The sequence below is a fragment of the Saccopteryx leptura genome, chromosome 2, assembly GCF_036850995.1.
Source record: "Saccopteryx leptura isolate mSacLep1 chromosome 2, mSacLep1_pri_phased_curated, whole genome shotgun sequence".
NCBI lineage: Eukaryota > Metazoa > Chordata > Mammalia > Chiroptera > Emballonuridae > Saccopteryx > Saccopteryx leptura.
In genome coordinates, this window is record NC_089504.1 from 20,229,334 (window position 1) to 20,251,861 (window position 22,528).

The 22,528-nt window shown below is 39.8% G+C and overlaps 1 pseudogene; it reads right to left on the reverse strand.

Moving 5' to 3' along the window:
• Window positions 1–16,352: 16,352 nt before the first annotated feature.
• Window positions 16,353–21,920, reverse strand: LOC136391226 (large ribosomal subunit protein uL11-like; annotated as a pseudogene).
• Window positions 21,921–22,528: the final 608 nt, after the last annotated feature.

A 22,528-nucleotide genomic window follows, 5' to 3' on the forward strand; every position in this document is an offset into this window, starting at 1 on the left:
AGGCAGAGAGTGGCTCTGACCTGGAATTTTAAAGGTGAGAGCATTCATCATGTGTCACCTTTTCAAAACATCCTTTCAACACATGTAGTCTCTGGATAAAGAAGATGTGGCACATATACACTATGGAATACTACTCAGCCATAAGAAACGATGACATCAGATCATTTACAGCAAAATGGTGGGATCTTGATAACATTATAAGGAGTGAAATAAGTAAATCAGAAAAAAACAAGAACTACATGATTCCATACATTGGTGGAACATAAAAATGAGACTAAGAGACATGGACAAGAGTGTGGTGGTTACCAGGGGTGGGGGGAGGGTGGACAGGGGGAGAGTTAGGGGGAGGGGGAGGGGCACAGAGAACTAGATAGAGGGTGGCGAAGGACAATCTGACTTTGGGCGAGGGGTATGCAACATAATTTAATGATAAAATAACCTAGACATGTTTTCTTTGAATATATGTACCCTGATTTATTAATGTCATCCCATTACCATTAATAAAAATTTATTTAAAAAAAAAAAACAAACAAACAAAAAAAAAACACATGTAGTCTCCCTCTTCAGGCTTTCTTTATCTTAACAAAGCATAATTCTACAAACCCTTTTATTTTTATTATTGTGGTAAGAACGCTGAGATCTACCCTCTTAACAAAGTTTTAAGTGCAAAATACAGTATACTGTTAACTACAGGCACAACATCGTACAGCAGATTCTAGAACTTACTCATCATGCATAACTGAAATTGTATACCTATTAAAGAACACCTCCCCAGTTACCCCTTCCGCCAGTCCCTGAAAACCACCATCCCATTCTGTTGCAAAGACTTTGACTATTTTAGGTACTTCATATAAGTAGAACCATGCAGTATTTATCCTTCTGTGACTAGCTTATTTCACTTAGCATAATGTTCTCCATCCATGTTGTCACATATAGCAGGATTTCCTTATTTTTAAAGACTGAGTAATATTCCATTATCTATACATACCATATTTTCTTTATCCATTTATCTGTTGATGTTAGATTGCTTCTCTAACTAGGTTATTGTGAATAATACTGCAATGAACATGGAAATATAGGTAGCTCTTTAAAATCTTGACTTCAATCTTTTTGAGTATATATACCAGAAGTGGGACTGATGGATCCTAACACAGTTCTAGTTAAAATTTTCCATATTGTTTTCCATTCCAGCTGTACCATTTTACATTCCGACCAACAATATACAAAGGTTCCAATTTTTCTACATTCTTGCCAATACCAATCCTTCGTGTTTTTTTATAATAGCTATTTGAAGAGGTATGAGGTGATTTCTCATTGTGGTTGACTTGCATTTCCATGATGGTTAGTATGTTGGGCACCTTTTCACACATGCATGTTGGTTATTTGCATGTCTTCTTTGGATAAATGTCTATTCATGTCTTTTGTTTCTTGCTGTTGAGTTGCAGAAATTCTTTATATATTCTGAATATTAATGCCTTATCAGATATGGGTTTGCAAACATGACATTTTCTCCCCTTCCATAGCTGGCCTTTTCAATCTGTTGTGTCCTTTGTTGTGCAGCTTTTTAGTTTGATGTAGTCCTGCTTGCCTATTTTTGCTTTTGTTGCCTGTGCTTTTGATATTATACCCAAGAAATCACTGCCAAGACTGAAGTCAAGTAACTCCTCCACCAAGTTTTCTTTCAGAATTTTTACAGTTCCACATCTTACATGTAAGTCTTTAATACATTTTGAGTTGATTTTTGTACATGGGTGAGATAAGAGTCCAAGTTCATTCTTTTGCAGATAAACATCCAGTTTTTCCAACACCTTTTGTTGAAGAGACTATCTTTTCCCCATTGTGTGTTTTTTATACCCCCGTCTAAGAGTAGTCAGTTCCATTGGTCTATATGCCTGCCCTTACACAAATAAATGAGTAATATCCCATTTTCATGGATTAGAAGACTCAACATTGTTAAATTGTCCATACTACCCAAAGCTATCATCATCAAAATGCCAATGGCATTTTTACAGAAATAGAAGAAACAATCAGAAAATTCATAAAGGACTAAAAAGACTCTGAAGAGGCAAAGCAAATTTGAAAAAGGAGAGCAAAGCTATAGGTATCATACTTCCTGGTTTCAAAATATATTAAGAAACTACAGTGATTGGAACAGTATATATACTGTTTGGTATTGGCACATGCTCTTTTGTTAAAAAATCATCCTGCTAACAGCTAGGAATTAAACAGGAAGGCTATCCCCATCAAGGAAGAAAACTTGGGGGCTTGGCTGACATCATCTAGGTACTACTTTCTTGCATCTTTTCCATTATTTCTTCATAACTCATGAAGATGTACCAAAGAGTCTTATAATTGAGACAAGAAGGTTCTGGGGTTAACCTGCTGAAGATATCTATGGTAACTGATCTGTAAATTTAAGCAGAGAGGAGTGACAGCTCTGTGGTTACAACACTGGAGCCAGTGGGCCTGGTTGTGAATTCTGGCTCTTCCCTCAGAAGCTGTGTGACCTTTAGCAAGTTGCTAGCCTCTCTGTACCTTCTTTTCTCATCAGCATAAGGATCAAAGAAAAAACCCACAAACTACGAGCACAATTTGTGTAGCACATGTGCATGGGTAAGGGCCCATGAGAAGCCAGCTTTCAATGCTAGTGCACCAGTGTGTGGAGACTGAGTCTGTGCTGCTATCTGAAATTATGCTTATGCCCAATTCCTATGAACAGGACCTCTTTCTTTGACTTCAAGTTGCTCAAACAAAGAAAGATCTGCTGTGTCTCAATAACCCTTGGATCTGGGGATCCTTAGGCCAATGTGTAGGGTAGGAAACTGACACTGTTCATACAAGAGAAATGACTGGCCCAAAATCACAGAGATTCTCAGGCAAAGCAGGGGTTTGAACCCAGCAAAGCAGGGGTTTGAACCAGGTTTATTGACTCCAAATGCAGGGGTTTGTTTTGTGGGGTTTTTTTTATTTTCACAGCACAATTGTTCTTAAGAAACTCTTTTTTTTATTTTTTATTTATTCATTTTTAGAGAGGAGAGAGAGGGAGAGAGAGAGACAGAGAGAGAGAGAAGGGGGGAGGAGCTGGAAGCATCAACTCCGACCAGGCAAGCCCAGGGTCTCGAACCGGCGACCTCAGCATTTCCAGGTCGACACCCTCTCCACTGTGCCACCACAGCTCAGGCAAGAAACTCTTTTTACTGGGGGATCTGTCCTTGGAAAGAAAAGTTTGGATTTTTTAAGAAATGTGCAATAGACATTTGAAATCAAGATTGGCAAGTAAGGTATATTTCTGAGAATACCACATAGAAATGAGACCTTCAAACAGGAAGAGACTTTGGGATGTAGGGCAGGGCTAGTTGCCAAACTGGGCCTCAGTTTTCTCACCTGTGAAATAAGTTTGTTGGACAGCATGACCTTCAAGGGACCTTCAGGAAAGGTTTGAACAACGGCAACCCCGGTGGCATTAGGCTTGTTGCTGGATTATGACTTTAGCTGAATATTATTAATATTGTCGTTAACTTTATGGCATAGGTGCTTCTGAAATGAAGAGGATGATCACTTCATGTTACAGAGAAAAAGAAGAGGACCCAGCAAGATATTAAATATCACTGAGGCAAAACAAGCCCGCGGTCTCCTGCCCCGTCCCCAGGGATGCTCTCTGAATTTGTTTGCTCAGCGACATAATCAGGAACATCTAAAATTAGCAGCCGGGTGTCTTCCCTCTCCTACTTCATCATCTCTGAGAGGTTCCGCAGATTGAAGAATTGCTTATAATGATGATGGAATAACTCATTTAAAGACTCACAAACTCAGGAAACAAGTTTACTGCCTTATCTGAGAATAGTTTGGGCCTGAAAGGAAAATTCCGGCTTCAGCCAAACAAAGGGAAAAGAAAGTAATTATCTGAAATGAAAATCCCCCCGGCCCATCACTGTGCCTCCGGAAGATGGAATTCATTGATCAGAGTCAAAGTTCCAGGTCTGGGTGGAAAAAAATAAGGTCCCTGCTTCATTAATTTTAATAGAATCTAAAATAATGGGATGCAGCCAAGCAAAAATACAATGAAAACTAATGTTCTCTGTTCCTTACGTCACCTGCTCCCAGTGCAACAGGGTAGGAGACATGCTCATTCTTCTCTGCCCGGAGTCGGTTTCCAAAGCTGCTCGGTTTTCTCCTCTTTCAATTATGATATATTTCAAACACTCAGAAAAATGCAGAGAGCCACGCAATACATATTCACACACTAACCCAGATTTAATAAATGTTGACATTTTAACGTATATACTTGGGGCGTTTTAAGACAATAAAATATTACCAGTACAATTAAAACCACTACTTCCATTTCCCCCCCTCCTCCCCAAGATAACCACCATCATGTTACTGATATATACCGTTTTGTGCGAGTTTTTATACACACTGTACATATGCTGTTCTGAATGTTTTTTCTTAGGAGAGTAAAACACATACAGTAAAATGTCTAATCAATTTAAAGTATATAATCCAGTGTCATTTAGTACATTCACAATGTTGCACCACCCCCATCACCACAATCCAGTTTCCGACCATTTCCATCCCCCCAAAAGGAAACCGTATACCCTGTAAGGAGTCACTCCCTCCACTCCCCAACCCCTAGAAACAACTCATCTTATTTATACCTCTACAGATCAGCGATTCTAGACATTTCTTATAAACAGAATCATATGATACATGGTTTTTGTGTCTGGTTTCTTCCATGTAGCATGTTTTCAAGGTTTATCCATGTTGTACTGTGTATCGGCACTTCATTCTTTTTTTATGGCCAACCTGTGTTCCATTTCATGGTTAGATCATATTTGTTTATCTGTTCATCTGTTGATGGACACTTAGGACGCTTCCCCTTTTGTGTTATTATGAAAACACAGCTATAAATATTCATATATAAGTTTTTTGTATGAACAAATGTTTTCAGTTCTCTTGGGTTTATACTAAGAGTGAAATTGCTAGATCATAACGATATGGTTGTGTGTGTGTGTGTGTGTGTCTTATCTAGAGGAATTGCCTATTTCTAAAACTGCATGTTTTTATATTAGTATCCCATATCTGTTTTTTCCACTCACCATTTTGTTCTGGAGATGCCTCCAACTTAATATTTAGCTGTAGCTTATTTATTTTAAGGATGGCATAGAGTGCCATTGCATGAACAAACCACTGTTCATTTGCCATTCCTCTATTGCTGTATATTCTGGTTGTTCCCAGTTTCCCACTGCCATGATGGGAGTTTCAAAAGTTGAAGTCTGTGGACCAAATCTGCAGAACCAGAAATCCTCGCTGACCACTAATTGTTATCTGTTCTTAGTTGACAGCCCCCCCAATCTCCTCAGGTGATGGTTCTGGCTTGGGGGTGGAGAATCAAAGTGAGTGAGCTGAAGGCTATGTCAGACCATGCCCCCCCCACAAATAACTAAAGCTTTCAGACCAGAGGGTGGTCATTGCATTATTTTTCCCAATTCATTGCTCTGTGACCCGCAGTGCATCCTTGGAGGAGGTACAGTCCCTGTCCCTATTCCAGACATCAGGCTTGGCCACGTGATTGATGTGACCTCGGGGTGTGAGCAGGAGCTTTCTGATCCATCCCCTGCCTCGTCCCTCTGCCTGGATCTTGGGATAAAGAAAGCGCATTGGGCAGAGCCACAGCTGGCCCACAGGACCTACAACGTGAGCAAAACTAACTTGCATTGTTGTAAGCTTCTGAGATGTTGGTATTTGTCATCGTAGAACACTTAGCAAAAGCTAACAGGATGGTTCTCTTCTTTATCCTCACCCCAGCTGAATTCTCTGCAATCTTAACCTGAATATCTACTCACCTAATTTTTAAACCCTTTTAAGCATCATTCTAACTAACATGCATTTACCAAGTTTGGACTTTGCCCATTACTCAGCCCCAAGCATGGGGTTAAAACCATAGGGAAAAAAATAATAATAGTTAGGATCAGCTCCGGGCCAGGCCCACTTGGGTAAGCAGCATGTCATTTGTCCTTGTACCACCTAAGGGAGGTAAACACTGCCATTATCCCCATTTTATTGATGAGGAAAGAGATGCTTCAAGGTATGAAGTAACTGTCCTCAGGTAACACTTATCTAGCAAGAAGCAGCTGGAGGAACGGGATCTGAACACCCTCACTCCTCTGGTCCTACAGGACACATAGCCTGCCTCATACAAGCTCACAGATGTGTCCTCCTGACATGCTACAGCTGTCTGTCTGTCCATGCCAGGGACTTGGCAAAGATACACCGCACTCACCAGCTGGAGAGCCCGCTTAGCTAACTTCCCTTGAGGATCAATGTAACAACTGAAAAGGGCCTGGCAGTGAGCTGGGCCCAGGGCATACTCTTTCCTCCACTTGTGAGCCAGAAAACCAGATTATGAGTCTCAGTTTGGCCACCTGTTGTTGATGACCTGGGGCAAGCCACTCTCAGAGTCTCGATCTCCCCAGCTCTTGGTTGGGAATAATAGTCACGACCTCGCCCATTGTTCTGAAGTAGAAACCAGTCAAGGTATGTGAAACCGCTATGCAAACGCCGGAGGGCTGTGTGCAGGTCAGCTGTGAGCCTCCGTTCAGGGCACCACACTTCAGAGGTCTCTGTGAGAGGGTGCTCACACCCACACACCCGATTCCAAGAAAAACACAAGAGGTGGGGGTCTTGTGGTTTCATCTGTCATGACTCACAGAGGCCACTCCTGCTGGGTATTCAAATCCTGTGGCTAAAGAGCTATGCTTTTTGCTCAGGACTCTGTAAGGCTGTAACTCACACCCACTCTTCTCGGGTCCAGAGGGAGGGACTGGAAGACCAATGCAACTTGGAAACGTGTGCCAAGGCAGTGCCACCATTGCGGGGGAGGAAGTGGGGTGCCCAGGGTGTGTATAGGGAAGTCAGGAGGGGGCATGAGTTCTCTGGTTTCTGAGAAAGAAGGTACCCAGCCCTGACAGCAGGAGATCCAAATAGAAAAGTTTAAGAGGTGTCACTAGGAGACACTAGATATTTATTTTCTCATAATTTTGGAAGCTAGAAGTCTGAGACCAAGATATCATTAGGGTTGGTTTTTTTCTGAGGCCTCTTATTTTTTCTGAAGCATCTCATTTTGGCTTAGAGATAGCTGTCTTTTCCCTGTGTCTTTACAACTTCTTTTCTCTGTACCTGCCTGTAATTTCCTCTTGGTATAAAGACACAAGTTCTGTTGCATTAAGACTCACCTAATGACCTCATTTTAACTTAATTATCTCTTTATAGACCCTCTCTCTAAATACAGTCATGTTCTGAGGTCCTTGGAGTTAGGACTTTAACATATGAATTTGGGGGGGGGGTACAATTCAACCTATAACAGGTAAATTATGTTAACAGATTATCTAGAGGAATATCCTTGTCATAATACTTGATCATGAAATATCTTACAAATTGTTAAATTTAAACTGCTGGCATTTTATATAAGAATTTAATATTCTATGGCCAGCAGATGATATAATACTGCATATAGAGAACCCTAAAGATGCCATCAAAAAGCTACTAGAACCAAAAGGAAAAAAAAGCTACTAGAACTAATAAATTAATTCAGTAAAGTAGCAGGGTACAAAATACATATCCAGGAATCAGTTGCATTTTTATATTCCAATAATGAACTATTAGAAAGGAAAGCTAAGGAAACAATCCCATTTATAATTACATAAAAAAAACCTAGAAATAAATTTAATGAAGGATGTAAAAGGTCTGTACTCAAAAAATTATAAGATACTGAAGAAAGAAATTGAGGCAGATACAAATAAATGAAAGCATATACCATGTTCATGGATAGGAAGAATTAACATAATTAAAATGTCCCTACTACCCAAAGCAATTTATAGATTCAATATAATTCCAATCAAGATACTAATGGTGTATTTCACAAGAACTAGAATGGATATTTCAAATATTGATTTTAAACCACAAAAGACCCCAAATAGCCACAGCAATCTTGAGAAAGAAGAACAAAGTTGGAGGAATCATGCCACCTGGTATTAGATTATACTACAAGGCCATAATAATCAAAATTAGCATGGTATTGGTATAAAAACAGACATATAGATTGATGGAACAGAATAAAGAGCCCAGAAATAAACCCACACTTTTATGGTCAATTAATATTTGACAAAGGAGGCAAGAATATACAATAGGGTAAAGACAGTCTGTTCAATAAATGTTAGAAAAATTGGACAGATATATGCCAAAAAATAAAACTATACCACCTTCTTACACCCTATACAAGAATATATACAGCCTGACCAGGCGGTGGTGCAGTGGATACAGCATCGGACTAGGATGCAGAAGGACCCAAGTTCGAGACCCCAAGGTCGCCAGCTTGAGCGCGGGCTCATCTGGCTTGAGCAAAGCTCACCAGCTTGGACCCAAGGTCACTGGCTCAAGCAAAGGGTTACTCAGTCTGCTGAAGGCCCACGGTCAAGGCACTTATGAGAAAGCAATCAATGAACAACCAAGATGTCAAAATGAAAAACTGATAATTGATGCTTCTCATCTCTCTTTGTTCCTGTCTCTCTGTCCCTGTGTATCCCTCTCTCTGACTCTCTCTGTCTCTGTAAAAAAAAAAAAAAAAAAGAATATATACAAAATGGATTAAAAATTTAAATGTAAGATTCAAAACCATAAACATCCTAGAAGGAAACACAGACAGTAAGATCTCAGACATTTCTCTAAGCAATATTTTTCTGATATATCTCCTCAGGCAAGAGAAACAAAAGAAAAAATAAACAAATGGACTACACCAAACTATAAAGTTCTTACACAGCAAAGAAAACCATCAACAAATGAAAAACAACCCACTAAATGGGAGAGCATGCCAAAGATACATCTGAAAGATGTTAGCATCTAAAATTTATAAAGAACTCAAACAACTCAACACCAAAAATACAAACAATTCAATTTAAAAATGAGAAAAAGATCTGAATAGGCAGTTCTCCAAAGAAGACATACAGATGGCCAATAGACATATGAGAAAAACGCTCAATGTCACTAATCATCAGAAATGCAAATTAAAACCACAATGAGATGTTACCTCATATCTGTCAGAATGGCTATCACCAAAAAATCAACTAACAACAAGTGTTGACAAGGATGCAGAGAAAAGGGAACCCTTGTGCACTGTTGGTGGGAATGCAGATTGGTGCAGCCACTGTGGAAAGCGGTATGGAGTTACCTCAAAAAATTGAAAATGGCCTGACCAGGAGGTGGCACAGTGGATAGAGCGTTGGACTGGGATGCAGAAGACCCAGGTTCAAGACCCTGAGGTCGCCAGCTTGAGCGTGGGCTCATCTGGTTTGAGCAAAAGCTCACCAGCTTGAGCCCAAGGTCGCTGGCTCGAGCAAGGGGTTACTCAGTCTGCTGAAGGCCCGTAGTCAAGGCACATATGAGAAAGCAATCAATGAACAACTAAGGTGTTGCAACAAAAAACTAATGATTGATGCTTCTCATATCTTCGTTCCTGTCTGTCTGTCCCTGTCTATCCCTCTCTCTGACTCTCTCTCTCTCTGTCTCTGTAAAAAAAAAAAAAAATTTGAAAATGGAAGTTATGACCTAGCAATTCCACTTCTGGGAAAATATTTTTAAAAACTTAAAATACTCATTTGAAAGAATATATGCACCCCTTTGTTCACTGCAGCATTGCTTACAATAGCCAAGATTGGGAAGCAGCCCAAGTGCCCATCAGTAGATGAGAGGATAAAAAAAAGCGGTGGTACATTTTACACAATGACACACTACTTGGTCATAAAAAAGAAGGAAATCTTACCTTTTGCAACAGCATGGGCGGACTTGGAGAGTATCATGTGGAATTAGCCAGTCAGAGAAAGACAAATACCACATAATTTCACTGACATGTAAATTATTATGAATAAAATAAACAAACCAAATAGAAAGTGACTCATAGATACAGAGAACAGAGAGCTGTCAGAGGGGTGGAAGTTGGGGGCGGCTGGGTGAAAAAGGTAAAGGGATTAAGAAACAAAACTCAGACTCAGACAGCAACATGGTAATTGCCAGAGAGAAAGGGGGCTGGAGGGAAGTAGAGCAGCGTAGAGGGGGGTAAAGGCTGCAGGAAGGAGACTGGACTTGGGGTGCTGAGCACGCGATACCATAGACAGAGGATGTGTTATAGAACTGTGCGCTTGAAACCTATAAAATTTTATTAACCAATGTCACCCCAGTAAATTCAATTTTAAAATGCTATGGCCATATTTAAATTTGTCTTACATTTTATTTTATGTTGCCATCCCTATCGGGTTTAAATATCAAGGTTATAATAGCTTTATAAAATGAGAAAGGCAATCTTTGCTCTTCATTCTATTTTACGAAACAACTGCTGTAACCACAGTTTACGTGTGTGCGGAGGGCTTGGTGAAACTGAACAGTAAATCTCTATTGCTTCAACAAAAAGTAAATCACAGGGGAAAGGAAGGGTGGTGCTTGTAAGGGTGAATAATGGACAACCTGCATATATTTGCTGCACTCAAGGTCTGATTCCCAATTCCTCAAAATATACAAAGGAGCAAACAACCAAGCCAGGCCAAGTCATTCCCCTGCTCAAACTGTTCATTGGCTCCTCATGGCCTTCAGAAAAGAGCTGACTCTTCCTCACCACCTTCCAGGTTCTTTGCGTTCTTGCTCTGGCAGCTCCTCTGGCCATCCTCCCTGAACCTGGCACAGGTTCAGATGTATTAACCTCTATCTCACTTCTAGGCTTAGGGTTCATAAAATGCTGCCCTTTCTCCCATACCTTCCTCCAGCTCCCAGCTCAGATAGCACATACTCCAGGAAACCTTCCAGAGTTCTCCCACCCCTCACCCCACCCTCAGGCTCCCTCTTTTAAGCAATCTGCCTAGAAAACAGAGAGTCTATGTTTTGTCAATAAAATTTTCTATGTTTTGTGTTGTCTTTATCAAGTCTTTGATTATTTAAGAAAACTGAGGCCCTGGCTGGTTGGCTCAGGGGTAGAGCATCAGCCTGGCATGTAGAAGTCCCACGTTTGATTCCCAGTCAGGACACACAGGGGAGGCAACCATCTGCTTCTCTACTTCTCTCCCTCCCCCTTCTTTCCCTATCTCTCTCTCTTCCCCTCCCACAGCCATGGCTCAAATGAGCGAGTTGGCCCCAGGCACTGAGGCTGGCTTCGTGGCTTCACCTCAGGTGCTAGAATAGCTCAGTTACCAAGCAACAGAGCAGCAGCCCCAGATGGGCAGAACATCTGCCCCAGACAGGGCTTGCCAGGTGGATCCCTCTGGGCACACGCAGGAGTCAGTCTCTCCACCTCCCTTCCTCTCACTTGATAAAGAAAAGGAAAGAAAAGAAAACTGAATCTCTTCTATTAAAAGAGCTAAGTTTTTGGGGTGCTCTTTTTTACAACTATGTAACTTTCTGTATTTGCTTTTGAAATCTTTGTCATTTTGGTTAAATAAAGTATTGCTTCACAGTGAAAAACAATAATGAAATGCAACTCTTTTTTATAACTTTCTATGAAGGATAATGTAGAAAAGTATGCAAATCGTAAGTGTTCAATCTATGAATTTTTACCAACTAACCACACCTGAGTAACCAGCACCTGGATCAAGAAACAGAATAAACTAGCATCCCAGAGCCTCCTCATGCCCTCAAGACCAGCAAGCTTGTTGTGGTCTGAACTGTTTCCCCCAACCCCAAATTCCTATGCTGCAGCCCTAACTCCAGTGTTATTCAGAGGTAATTAATGTTAAATGAGGTCAGAAAGTGGGGCCCTAATTCAATAGGACCAGTGACCTTAGAAAAGGTAGAGACACCAGGGAAACACACACACAAAGAAAAGGCCATGGGAAGGCTCAGCCAGAAGGCAGTCATCTGTACACCAAACCTATCAATACCTTGCTCTTGGACTTCCAGCCTCCAACACTGTGAGAAAACAAATGAATGCTGTTTAATCCACTCAGTCTACACCACCACCACTGGTGTGCCAGGGTCCCTGGTTCCCCACATCCCTGCAAACCCTTGGCATTATCCAACTTTCTCATCTTTGCCAGTCTAGTGAGCATAAAGTGACAGTTCACAGTTGGATTATCTTTTATCTGTCTAGTTTTTAATGCAGGGGTCGGGAACCTATGGCTCGTGAGCCAGATGTGGCTCTTTTGATGGCTGCATCTGGCTCGCAGACAAATCTTTAATAAAAAATAATAATGTTAAAAATATAAAACATTCTCATGTATTACAATCCATTCATTTCCTACCCTTCATGTTCATGGTTGGCTGGAACCAATCATAGCTGTCCTTCGGACAGCACCAAATATTTATTGGATAATGCGTAACGTACACGGCTCATTGTACGGCTCTCATGGAATATTACATTTTAAAATATGTGGCGTTCATGGCTCTCTCGGCCAAAAAGGTTCCCGGCCCGTTTTAATGCATTTGAGTGGTTCTTCACATATTTATGAACTATTTCAATTTCTCCTTCTGTAAATTGATTACTTGCACACTTTACCCAATTTTTTCCCTTTTTCTTAACACTTTATACATAGGACTTTTTGTATATTCCAGGCTTTCGTCACATGCTGGTTTTAGATGTGGCATCTGTTAATGACATTCGTCCATAGCAAGGTTTTTCAAGCTTGGTACTATTGACATTTTGGCCAAGTAATTCTTTGTTGTGGAGCTATCTTACACATTGGGGGATGTTTAGCAGCATCCCAGCCCACTAGAAGCCAACAGCACCTCCTGCCTTGTTGTGACAATCAAAAATGTCTACAGATATTATTGCCAGGTGCCCTGGAGTGGAGAACAAAATCACCCTTAATTGAGAGCCATTGATCTATATATAGGTCATCCCTCCCACTGGATTAGGGTGAGCTAATCCCATTGACTAGAAATCTATAATCCTAATTTGCCGGGGTCCAGCCCCGGGGGGGATCCAGGGGTCCCACAGGAAGAGACGGCGTCGGCGAAATCGAGTGAGAGAGCCGAATTCTTTTCTTTCTCTTTATTCTCTAGTTAGCATTTACTGCCAGGCATCTCCACCAAATGCTAGTATAGCTCCCTTTTTATACATGCACACTGAGTTACAATTACATGGTGTTAATCATTGCTTCTGTTTCACTATGTTTACATGTTTCTGGATAACAGTTAATTTATATCTATAAATTACAAACCAGGTAGCAAATCATTCAAAATACAAAATAACTTGAATAGTGATAACAACATCGGTAAAAGCTTTTAAGGTATTAGTACTAATAGTTAACTAACTTTACTGCTGTTGTGAGTTAAGGGGCAGAGAGAGATTAGCAGACGAGATTATTAAGGACTAACAATGGACAACCGTTTGCTCAGATAAATGGCTTTGAGTTTAAGCAGTGTCCTACTTTTTTTTTTTCACAAGATTCTAAAAGGCTTGCCTATAAAGAAATTGACAGAACATTAAGAATAGCTTTCACCCAAAGATATACAGAGTGCACTTGCAAGATAGCCTAGTAGCAACATAAGACATTAATTGTTATTACTTCTATGGATTTTTCTACATTTCTCTTATTATTAAAGAATTTTGGAAAGTATGTAAATCTTATGAGAACATCTCATTGAGAAAGCCTAGCAATTGCCTTTAGTCAAAAGACAATTCTCTTAGTAAAACACTCTTTTCTTGCTGACTGCGTTTTCATCCTAGGCCACACAATGGGCCATTCTATTATACCTTACCTAAGATACTATTGTCTAGTCAAATATTACTTATTTATTATATTTAAACACTAGTTAAGTTCTACCTCTATTCTTCTCAGAGTGTATCACTATCTGCAGATCAAATAAGCAAGAAGAAAGGAATGTTTCTTTACTCTATTACATGAAAAGGCTAGGAGGAAAAATGTTGAATTAAGTGAAGGCCGAGAGGTGCTCTGTGCACAGCCACTGCCTCCTATCTAGTCACAAGTCACAATCTATTCTTTCTAACATGATTAAGAAGGAGTTCTCCTACAAACTTAACCCTTTATGAGGGATATCATAGCCAGCCTCTTATGTCTATGAGCCCAGTTCAAGGGGCTTACAGGCTTTTCTGTGGATCTTACACCCTCTGTCTCATTTCCAAAGAAATTACTATGAATCTACAGGGAAAGTACGGTACTATTATCCCTGTGCCACAAATAATAGCACACACCCAGAAAAAGGGGGGATATAAGGCCAGATTAATTCAAAAGATTAAAGGGGGAAGTATCGTGCCTTTCCTTGCGGTGACTTTGTCAACCCGCAGCTGTTGATCTTTACTGCGGTGACTCTATCTTCTTTTGCTGTGACTTTGTCAACCAGCAGTTGTGGATCTTCTTCTGCTGTGACCTAGTTAGCCAGCATTAGTGGATCGGCTCCCGACATCTCCCCCTTTTTTATTATTTAAATAAAGCTTTTGTATTTTCACCGCTATTTCCCTGTGATTGTTGTTTAAGAGTCGGAACATGACTGGAAGGACAAGAAGAGTGATAATTGCCACAGCTATTATTATGCCTATATCAGTAGCCAGAGAGGTCAGGCCATGCATAGAAAACATACTTTTAATGTTTTCAACAAATTGATTAGCTACTTCTGAGGCAGAGACTAAAGAGCCTGAATGTCCTAAATTTTGTATCTGCTGATGTAATTCCCTCAAATCTAAACTAATATTACTATTATTCTATACACCTAACAAATGATTCTGTACATTATTCTATGCTATGATAGACTGATTGTATTCTAAAGGAGTCACACATATCCACCTGAATCCTGCATGGCATCTAAGAGTCATTCTAGCTTTCATAGCTAACAACTCATTACATATGTGAATAAAAGCCTCCTCTAAAGCATTCACTTTCAATTCTAACTTCCTATCTATAGTCTCCTGTACTGCTAATGCAAGAGATATATTACGAGATAAACTATCCACATGATTTGCAGTGTGAACTGATTGAGCTAAAGCAGTGGTGGAAGCAGCTACAGATCCTATAATAGCAATAAGAGCAGTAATTCCCAAAATCAATTCGGCAACAAATCGCTTTCCTCGATGGTGAGCAAGCGCTTCAGAAGCAGCCTGTAGTGCATGCAACCCTGGGTCATCATACCAAGGCTGAGACAAACTAACAGGTAACATCACATAAGGTGGCTGCCGCAAAATAAACATAACTTGAGCTTTGGTGTCATAAGATAGACAGTTTGTTAAAACACAGCGAGAGCAGGAAATGCTAAATATAGAATTATAAGTACTAACAGAAAGATTACTGTCCATTGTAGCAATCAAGAGTACATAAGGAGCCTGTACACAAGCCTGAACAAAAATATTCTGAGCAGGATAAGGGTAAGGCCTAACTAAATATGCTGGTGCAGCAGCTGCAATTAGCTGCCAAAGCTTTGTTTGATACCTGGTGATTAATTCATCCTGATAAGTCAGCTGTGCAGGTATCTATCTAGCAGACTGCCAACGTGTGACGATTTTATTTAAAGGATTATATTTATCTGACCAACTGTAATCGTCTCTCATTTTCTGCACTAATTTTCTATAATCATATTCAGAATAAGGACTAGACCAATCTTGTACAGTGAAATTAACAGCATATGCAGTATAATTCATATAATTGTAATATGCACATTCTTGCCATGGGGGAAAACCAAATCTATTCTCCACAGACCACCAGTAAGGCTCTTGAGTTGCCTTTTTTGGAGGATAAAGTTTACATGGGTGAAATCCCTTAGGAGGCAATGTAACAGGATTATACTCATGGGTGTCAGGGCCTCCAGGCATTAAAATTGTGAGAGACCATAAGTCTCTTGTAGTGTGTCCAGGTTTATTACTTTTAGGAGAGTCAGTCAAAATAGTCTTAAGTGTAGTAGAAAAACATCCAGAAATCTTGTGAGTATTATTAAACATAAAACATATAGGTACCTTATCCGTTTTTCCATGAAATGAGAAATTTGAATTAGTTTTATGCATAATAAAAGAACTACATGATCCTCCCAAAAACTTAGTATGATTATTAAACACAGGTATATCATCTCCTCCCCAAGTAACAGGCTTAACTAATGGTGGATTTGGAATATAAGCCCAATAAGATTTGTTTTGTTCAGTAGCCTCAACATTAAGTACCTGAATTGAAAGTACAGCTAGTATAGCAATAAACATATTAACAGGGTTACGCTCTATATTTTGTTGACGACAAATTGAATCAGCCCTTTCAGACAACGCCTTCAACTGGCCCCAGGTTGGTGGGTTGACAGTTTGAGTAGAGTGAATCATCCGTTGATAGGGAGGTCGTCTAGCTTCCTGTAGTGACAATCACTGTATCCCTCGAGTAACAGGATCATACGGAGAGCTCCTTGATGACCTCTGCTGGGAAGTCACTGATGACGCGGGTGGCACAGAAGTCTCCTCCGGACTGGATGGTGTATAAGGAGGAGGAGGAGGGAGATAAGGAGAGGGCGGCAGCGGCAGCGGAGACCTCCGGCGAGGCATGGCGAATCAGCCGGTCTGGGATCCAAAGAGGCGAGTCAGCGTCCTGTGGAAATATACAAGCATACCCTCTCCCCTGGGTTAGAATTACATCTGGTCCCTTCCATTGACCTGTCAATAAATCCTTCCACTTTGCCATTGGTTTAGGCTTATCCCGATTCAGATTCCAGTGTCTCAGGTGTTGAATAATCCTGTATATTAGTATTCAAAAGAAATTTTTTAAAGTAAAAAGCATGATAAAGAAGATTTGCAGGAGTTTCAGTATACGAGTTTTCTATATTCATAAAAACATTTCTACTTCATTAATTAACAGGCAATTTAAAGAACACATTAAAGCTGGAAAACTCTAGTGACTTTTATTATTTTTCTATAGTAAAAAATTCTACACCTTTGTTAGGCAAATCTACTCTGCTTCATGCTCTGCAGCAGCAGCAAGCAGCCTGAAGCTTGAAGCAGTTTAGTCAAAATTAACAAGTTTTTAGGATTTATATTTTATACTATTTAAATTTAAATGAGCGCGCTTTACTTGTTTCAATTAAAATTATAAATTGGTAGGGATGATATTTTATAATATTAGAGCCGGCATATTCAATTTTTGCATGCAAAAACTTAAAAAATTACATTTAGACAACATTAAACAAAGACCAAACACAAACAAGAATCAGACAAAGTAGACAAATCAGACAAATTAGAGAGAAACCCGGGATTTTAGAGATTAGAATATGGCCTGCTTGATTTTTACACAGGGCAATTTTGACTGGAACATATTGGATAGAAACCAAACAGAACTCTCTCTTGAAAAGTTTCAAGAACGGCCGTTTATGAGATTTTGTTTAGCTATATCCAAACAGGTGTTCCCTTTGCCCTCTTTTCAGGCATAGAACAGGAAAGAAATAAAATGAGTTGAGAGAAAGAGGAGAACAAAAAAAAACTGTAATTTTTCCAAACTCTTAAGTCCTTCTATTTACTAAAGAAAATCAGATAATAACACAACTTTAAAACTCATCTCAGTTTTCTAATCATTCTTAAATTCTAATAGCTGCTACAACCTGCAGCCGGAATCCCTCCATTTCAACCCCCACAAGAGGCTTGCTTCTCATATTTTGCATGGAGGCATGGGTGGTTCAGTGGTAGAACTCCCTGAACAAAAGCAGGATTTACATCCTGACAGGCTTTGATGAAATCTCCTATCGTTCCTTCTCTCCTCACTGACCGCAACATAGTCTGGCAAGTGGAATTAGCATTTTCATAAGCCAACTGTTTAATTATAATATCTCCTGCCACCTCATTTGAAATAACTCTTCTTACTGCTTGAATCAACCGAGCAACAAACTCCTCATAAGGTTCATCACCTTTCTGTTTTACTCCTACCACAGTAACATCTCCACCAGACAAAGCTGGCAACTTTCTCCAAGCTGATATAGCACAATTATTCACTTGTATCAAAGCCGGTTTAGAAAGTTTTAACTGTTCACTAACATCAGCAAATTCTCCTTCTCCCGTAATCATTTCTCTAATCACAGGATTATGTGTCCTCCGATTCCTAACTGCCTGTTGTTTAGCTTGCTCCTCATATTCAGCTCTCCAAAGGAGATAATTTCCTCTAGATAAACAAGCTTTAGCCACTTGTTCCCAATCATAAGGAGTCATCCAATTATGAGAAACTGTTTCTATCAAAGACATAGTATAAGGAGAGGTGGGTCCATATTGACTGCAAGCCATTTTCAACTCTTTCAATAATTTATAAGAAAGCGGCTCCCATGTAGGATCCTCCTCATCATCAAATTCACCAGCCACAGCCACAGGGAAACATAATGCCAAATCAGTTTCCCCTTGGTCGCAAGAAGCTTGAATTGCCTTCTGCAACCCTGTTAACCCTGATGATTTTTTCTTTTCATTATCATCTGGTGATTGTACTGGTAGAGGCAAAGATATTTTAATAGCCTTATTTTCATCCTTTTTGTCAGTCTTGGAGGGATATAATATGGGCAAGACTGTTTTTGACTTCCAATCCTCATTATCCCTATTATATTTAGCTGCCTCATCTTCTAATTCAGCCTCATCTTTTGGAGATAAATGATCTTCACTATCATTCTGATATTTACTTAATTTTAAAGAGGCCATAGCATGATTTGTACTATCTTGAGACTGCCTTCTATTTCTAATTAACGGAGTCTCTTCTTTTGGAGGAGCAGTTGCCTTAGAAAGTTTATGCATCTCATGTTCTGGATTTAAGGCATCTTTAATCAAGCTCCATAAAGCAAATGTATCAACTGGAACCTTTTCTGGTCCATGTACCTCATAATAAAGTTTTAAATCTTCTCCAACTTGAACCCATTTCTCGAAATCAAGCGTTCCCTCATCTGGAAACCATGGAGAACATTTTTGTACGAATTTCATAAAACGAGCTACTTGTTTAGTGGAAACATTAACTCCTTTTTTAGAAAGTGTATACTTAATGACTTTTATAAAGAGTCTTCTTTCTTTAGACTCAGTATGGCCCATGACTTCTCAAAATCTTAAGTTCTGAAATTCTCCACCTATCCTCACCCTGTCTTTCTTACAGGGGGGTCTGCAGCACCCTGAGTGGAGTCCTAGCCGTCCCGAGACAACGAGGGGGATTACCTGTAGGTCCCTGTTCGGGCGCCAAATGCCGGGGTCCAGCCCCGGGGGGGATCCAGGGGTCCCACAGGAAGAGACGGCGTCGGCGAAATCGAGTGAGAGAGCCGAATTCTTTTCTTTCTCTTTATTCTCTAGTTAGCATTTACTGCCAGGCATCTCCACCAAATGCTAGTATAGCTCCCTTTTTATACATGCACACTGAGTTACAATTACATGGTGTTAATCATTGCTTCTGTTTCACTATGTTTACATGTTTCTGGATAACAGTTAATTTATATCTATAAATTACAAACCAGGTAGCAAATCATTCAAAATACAAAATAACTTGAATAGTGATAACAACATCGGTAAAAGCTTTTAAGGTATTAGTACTAATAGTTAACTAACTTTACTGCTGTTGTGAGTTAAGGGGCAGAGAGAGATTAGCAGACGAGATTATTAAGGACTAACAATGGACAACCGTTTGCTCAGATAAATGGCTTTGAGTTTAAGCAGTGTCCTACTTTTTTTTTTTCACAAGATTCTAAAAGGCTTGCCTATAAAGAAATTGACAGAACATTAAGAATAGCTTTCACCCAAAGATATACAGAGTGCACTTGCAAGATAGCCTAGTAGCAACATAAGACATTAATTGTTATTACTTCTATGGATTTTTCTACATTTCTCTTATTATTAAAGAATTTTGGAAAGTATGTAAATCTTATGAGAACATCTCATTGAGAAAGCCTAGCAATTGCCTTTAGTCAAAAGACAATTCTCTTAGTAAAACACTCTTTTCTTGCTGACTGCGTTTTCATCCTAGGCCACACAATGGGCCATTCTATTATACCTTACCTAAGATACTATTGTCTAGTCAAATATTACTTATTTATTATATTTAAACACTAGTTAAGTTCTACCTCTATTCTTCTCAGAGTGTATCACTATCTGCAGATCAAATAAGCAAGAAGAAAGGAATGTTTCTTTACTCTATTACATGAAAAGGCTAGGAGGAAAAATGTTGAATTAAGTGAAGGCCGAGAGGTGCTCTGTGCACAGCCACTGCCTCCTATCTAGTCACAAGTCACAATCTATTCTTTCTAACATGATTAAGAAGGAGTTCTCCTACAAACTTAACCCTTTATGAGGGATATCATAGCCAGCCTCTTATGTCTATGAGCCCAGTTCAAGGGGCTTACAGGCTTTTCTGTGGATCTTACACCCTCTGTCTCATTTCCAAAGAAATTACTATGAATCTACAGGGAAAGTACGGTACTATTATCCCTGTGCCACAAATAATAGCACACACCCAGAAAAAGGGGGGATATAAGGCCAGATTAATTCAAAAGATTAAAGGGGGAAGTATCGTGCCTTTCCTTGCGGTGACTTTGTCAACCCGCAGCTGTTGATCTTTACTGCGGTGACTCTATCTTCTTTTGCTGTGACTTTGTCAACCAGCAGTTGTGGATCTTCTTCTGCTGTGACCTAGTTAGCCAGCATTAGTGGATCGGCTCCCGACACTAATTTAAAATACAATACAATTCATTAATTTTTCACATTATGTTTTGTGTTTTGCGGGCAGGGGGAATATCACGAAGACTTCTTTACTCCTAGGTCATAAAAACCCTCCCTGACATTTATCAGCTGTATTGTTTAACCTTTGACACTCAGGTCTTTAATTTATCTTGGTCCACTTTCACATCCTGGGTTAAGTAAGGATCCGGTTATATTCTGATATATAATCAGCTACTTTTCCAAAGCCACTTGCAAGTCCGTGTGAGCTTTCCCATTGGTATGTGGTGCTGTATTTATCTTACATCAAGTTCCGATATATGCGTGGCCTGTCTCTGAGCTCTCTATTCACTATCGATTGGGCTATTTACCTGTCCTTCAGAACCACACAATTCTTCTCTTTCTATGACTTTGTAATATATTTTAATATCTAGGAGACGAGTCCCTCCTCTTTTTAAAAGTTGGCTCCACTATTTGCCAACCTTTATGCTTATGAATTTGAGAATTTCTCAATTTACTCAACATATCTATCTGCAATTCTAATTGCAACTGTACCAAATTTATAAATTAACTTGAAGAGAACTGACAATGCTATATCTACCTCCATTTATTCAAAACTTCCTCTCATGTCCTTTAATTGAATTTACATTTTTCTCCTGTAGAAGACTTATTTCTTGATAAACTAATTGCTAGGTAAATATTGTTTTTGTAGCTGTTGTGAATGGCATCATATTTTTTATTATATATTTTTATTGGTTGTCAAGTGATCTTTAATTGAAATATTTTCCTTTGTACTTCTTCACTAGCTGGGCATTTCACTGCACCACTACTGACGTCACCTATGATGACATGAGGGTGGTGGCCATCCACACTGCAGCCCACATACGGGGCAGTCCCCAGGATCTCTTTAATAGTCCCAGAGAGTTTTCTAGCTAAAGGTCAGTGTGGCAACTGTCAGGCAATATTGACAATCTCATCAAAAGTGATATTTCCACTATGCTAAATGGTTGGGTTTTGTTTGTTTGTTTGTTTGTTTTTTACTCCCTTCTCTTTCCTGGTGATTCTTTGAGGGATTTGATGATCAGGGCAGAGACAGAAGAAACTACCTCAATCTGGGCCTGTCTGTAAATGGCCAGTTTCACTATAATCCTCAGACCCTTCCAATCACCAATTGTTTTTGGCAATGTCATCATCAAACTTTTTGGAAACAGACTCAAGGGGCCAATTGTGGGAGCCAGGGCAGACATGGCACCAACTTCCCCAGGTATATGACTTTGATCTCACTGGGGTTGAATTTCAGCAGCATGCTGGAAGCAGCTGCTGTCAGAGGAACCCGGATTCAGGACAACAGAAGAAAGCTGCGCCTAAGCCTCCTCCGAGCTGAAAGCCCAAAGCTATTATACTTTATGGTTGGTATTTGCTGGTGAGGAGATGTGCTGTTGGTTTTCAGCAGTCATTCATCTTGTGTCTGCCAATCTTGCTGAATCCTCTCATTAGTTCCAAAACAGGAGCTGCTGATTCAGGTGGCTTTTTCTGTAGATGATCATAGCACTTGTGAATCGTGATAGCTTTATCTCTTTCCTCCCATCTTTACACCTCTGTATTATTTTGCTAGGGCAGCCATGACAAAGTGCCATAGGCTGGGTGGCTTTAACAGCAAAAGTGTATTTTCTTACAATTTTAGAGGCCAAAACTCCAAGATCAAGGTGTCAGTAAGGTTGATTCTGAGGTTCTCTGCTTGCCTGTGGATGACTCTTTTCCCTGTGTGTTCCCATGGTCTTTCCTCTGTGCATGTCTATGTCTTAATCTCCTCTTCTTGTAAGAACACCAGTCATGTTGTATTCGGAACCGCCCTAATAACCCCATTTAAACTTAATTGTCATTGTAATGACAGTCTCCAAATACAGTTGAAGG